The sequence below is a fragment of the Lupinus angustifolius genome, chromosome LG01 (assembly GCF_001865875.1).
Source record: "Lupinus angustifolius cultivar Tanjil chromosome LG01, LupAngTanjil_v1.0, whole genome shotgun sequence".
NCBI classification, from domain to species: Eukaryota; Viridiplantae; Streptophyta; class Magnoliopsida; order Fabales; family Fabaceae; genus Lupinus; species Lupinus angustifolius.
Window position 1 is genome coordinate 15116005 of NC_032009.1, and position 4425 is coordinate 15120429.

At 36.5% G+C, this 4425-nt stretch overlaps 1 long non-coding RNA gene across 1 annotated transcript; it reads left to right on the forward strand.

Annotated features, from left to right (window-relative positions):
• On the forward strand, positions 1342–4081 carry LOC109342376. The gene is made up of 4 exons (XR_002107054.1): positions 1342–1690; positions 1801–1895; positions 3191–3411; positions 3520–4081. It is a non-coding gene; the product is annotated as an uncharacterized LOC109342376 (long non-coding RNA).

Below are 4425 nucleotides of genomic sequence, written 5' to 3' on the forward strand. Positions count from 1 at the left end.
CTCCATGAACACTGCAAGTGCTTCTCCCTCCTTCTTCTTCATAAAGTTGGACTTCTTGCCCGTGCCTGATTTGGATTGATCTCCTACTAGCTTCCCACTTCTTATGCGCCCTTCTATTTTCTCCCCCACTTTAATAAGTGCATTGAAGCTCGAAGCAACACTTCCCACCAAGCAGTCATAATAAGGTTCCTTCAACATATCCACGAAGATAGACAATTGTTCTTCTTCCTCCAATCTAGGTACGACTTGTGACGCCAAAGCCCCCCACCGTTGAGTATACTCCTTAAAGCTCTCTTCTGATTTCTTGGTCATGCTCTGAAGTTGGGCCCTGTCAGGAGTAGCATCCTCGTTGTACTTATACTGCTTCATGAAGGCATTGGATAAATCAACGAAGGTTTTAATCTGAGCCTTCTCCAAGCGGATGTATCAGCCCATAGTTGCCCTTATCAGACTGTCTTGGAAGCAGTGAATCAACAGTTTGTCATTTCCGTGATGAGTTGTCATCTTCCTAGCATACTGTCGCGCCCCGATTTTCGGCTACACGTTTGTTTAGAGTCGCCACTACATTTTATAGTTAAAAATGTAGAAAAATCTTTTAAGCTCTTTTGCATTTTTGATATCCAGGTTCGGGAGTCGGTTACAAGGTAGGGAAAGTATTAACATCCTACCCGCCCGCCTTAAGCGGCACCCTTCATTAAAATATATGATTTTATTATTATTATTAAATTTTATGATTAATTAATCAATTATGAAGAAGAAAAATAGTTTTTTATTATTATGCCTGACAAGATTGACCCTGGTCCTACGTATCCCTTTTAAGGGAATCAAGGCATACGTAGTTCTCTCTTTAAAATTGGTTGGTTAGTTTGGTTAATTTTTGTTATTTTAATTTAATCGATTTTGAGATTTAATCGATTGAAAAGAAGCGGCGTAGCGTGACCTTTCGAAGATGATTTGAGAAGAAAGAGACCTTCGGAGCAACCTTCTCTCCATCTTTGATTAACTCCCAAAATTATATAAAAAACATTTATAAAAATTTTCATGTGACTCTATTAATAATCTTTTTTGTCATAGTAAAATATTCTAATTATTGTTATTATTGGTAATTATTATCTTTTATCATATGATGAATGATTTTTATTAGATATTTGCTAGAACAAATATTAATATAATTTATAGTGTAAAATAAAGCATTATTATTGTTTACCATTTACCATAGAAAGTATAACTACCTCATTTTAATTATCAAAACAAACATTTAAGCAATATATACTATAGAAAGATAAGTAAATATATAGAAATATAATAACTAAGTAAATAGCTAAAAGGTTAACAAAGAAAAGAAAGAGGCAAGATACACGTGAGTTCAAAGGGAAAAGGGATTTGAATCCCTAATTCCTTGCTGGAACTCACATCCCACGTCCCTGATACTACACCATCTTCTTCAATGTTCCCGTTCGTCCTCCTAGCTCTTAGCAAAGGGAGTCACTCTCGGATGGAACCAATTTTAGCCAAAGGGTGCATGGTTACTCCTTATTACTCCGCGTTCGTTTCGGGAGATATCCTTAACCCTCCTTTTCTTCCCTTCCTTCTAATCGACGACTACAGAGGTGCCTTTACGGTGATGGCGAGACGACGGTAGGATGGCATGATGGTGATGGCTTGCTATTAGGGTCGTGATGGTTTTCGGGTAAGGGGTTTATTCGCGGTTAGAACCTCCCTTCCCCTTTTCGTTCCGATGAAGGTAAACTCACCTCCTTCTCCACTTTTCGGTTTTACTTGATTGGTTTTATTGAATAGGTGAATTGAGGGAGAATGAAGGCGGTATGGTGTGGTGGTTCACGGTGGCTTTCCGACTCGGGGTTTCCTTTCTCACGATGATCACCCAAAATGAGGTATGGATTTAGTTACCGTCTTCAACTAATTACTTCCGAAAGGGTTGGGGTTACCGGTTTCTTAACAACTGGAAAATGATTCCTTTATTGGAGTTACTAGGAAATTAGGGGTATGCTCTCCCGTAAGCTTGATTCCGTTTGTTAGATAATTCTTTAATTAAGCCTCAGATTCGTGTTACCGACACATCATGATGATAAAGATGAGCATCCTTAGTTATTGCTTTTAATTTTAACAACGTACATATAAGGCTCTTACTGAATGTATATGTCTGTTTAGCTATTACAGATGTACAATAAGTAAAACGTCCTTTTGCTTGTATTTCATGAGTAACAAAAAATCTTTTTTGAGATTAACTCGCGTTTCAACTTAGCACATATATATACATTTCTGAACAACCGATTAAACAACAGGGAGTTAATGTAAGCATATATATTTAGAACATGAATCTCCAATTCCATACATCGCAAAACATAGCCTTTTCTTAGAAAATAATTTGTTTAAACCAGTAATAGATGCATTACCTTCACAGCTGGATTCCTATTTTTGCTTCTGAGACATTGGAATTGTTGAATTTGAGTTATACCTACTGCTTGATTATGCTTTGTTCTTTTATCCCTTTTGCGTGTTGAATACTTGTCCCTAGATACTTTCTATTCTCTGTGTGTTTGGGTAAGATCCACAAACTCTAGATGTCCTTTCACTCTGTCTTTTTTCTCTCTATTTTTCACTGTGTGTGTATATATAACATGCGTGTTGGAATGCCTACCCTCTTTTCTTTTTTTCTGGAATTCCCTCTCTCTTTGATTTCTGTATCGTGGTGTATCCCCCCTTCTTTTGTATGTGATATACGGCCCTTTTATAGCTGGTTAAGGCTCTATAGGAGCCTCTTTTCATTTCTAAGTCTGAAACTGCTCCATAATTGCTTATTGGTGCTGATTACTGCACTCTGATTACCGCATTAAAGCTGCCTAAATGACTCTGAACACTGTAACAGAAATATGCATTAGTTCACCTGGCCTTTACATTTATCCTATTGAATTCTGTAACTGACAATGATTGGCTTTTGATTTGTCTATTTCTGGTTTCCTCCCTGCATCTCCTGGCTTCCTATTCTGGTTTGTTACATTCCTCATTTGCTGATTCATAACCGAAAAATGGGTATTTATTGGTTTGTTTCATTGCTTCCTTGGAATAGTGTAACTGAGTAGAAAACTAACCAACAATGATTTATGTCAGCACCATATCATGTGCCACTATTCTGATTATGATTCATGGCTGATTTTCTTTTGAGAAGGCAACTTTAAAAGAGTCACCACAATTTTATCTCCCTGAGTTAGACACCAGTGATGGAATTTCTACTGGGTCTTTGGCATTTCTTTTACTTGGAGAAAAGGCCTAGGTAGCCGTACTTTGCTTCACCTTACATCATACTGCTTCGCAACTCCACTCTACAGGATCTAGATTGGTGAATGTACTTGAAACGGGTAGAGCTGGAACTTCAGTTTTGGCTAGCAGGTGAATATCCTTTGTTAATACTGAAGCTTGAACATACTCGGTTTGCTACTCTCCTTATTATATGTTACACTATCCTAACTGAATTACACACTTTTTCTTTTTTTGCAGGCTAAACCTAAGTAGGTGTCTTAGGAGATGAACCACTTGATTGATCGGGAAAGGATATAGATGAGATTGTGAAGGGCATGTAGCCCTATGCAAAACTGAATCATTCCTTGATTTGAAAGTGGGCATTTTCCCTAAGAACCTGACATTATTCAAGCTTAATCTTCTAGTGATAATTTTATGGGATTTGTTAATGGCCTATGACGATTGTATATGTATATCACTAGTAGAGGAATCAGACTCAGATTTAGATTTCTCATTTAGCCTTTTGTCACGGTTGCTCATTAATTTAATCAGGGGTAATTCTTTTACAACTTTCTTTTCCTTTTTACTTAAGGGTAGTGAGGATTTTATCCCTACCATATTAGGTACGTAGGATCAAATGGGTTTGTAGCATGTATCTGGTTTCCTATTTAGTAGTGGATGAGTGGTTATGATGGATATGTGTTCTTCCTTCTCGTTTGGGTGCATTTACATAACATAAAGTGTTGTGAACACTAAGATCATTATGTGAATCCATTACTAAACTTCATGCAAATTAGATATTGAATAAACTTTCACTTAAAGTTACAGCTATTTGGAACAAGATTCTTTTGATAGTATTCATTGAAGGCGTAAGAATTATAGAGCCGCCGGTTAACTTGTGAATTATTAACCAATACTTTTATTACATTTTCTAACATAACCACAACAATATTGATGTTTTACATAATTAATTTATATATTATTTATCCGAACGTTCTTGCAAATCATGAAATGATGTTTTTATTTTTTATTGAATTTTGCACCAAAGAGAAAAAGTAAATGTAGGATAAAATTGGGTGTTCACACATACATATGCAGATGACTTTTTGGGCAGGAAGTACTGTCATACTTCTCGAACTCAGGAGTTTTAAATTTTGGTGGAAA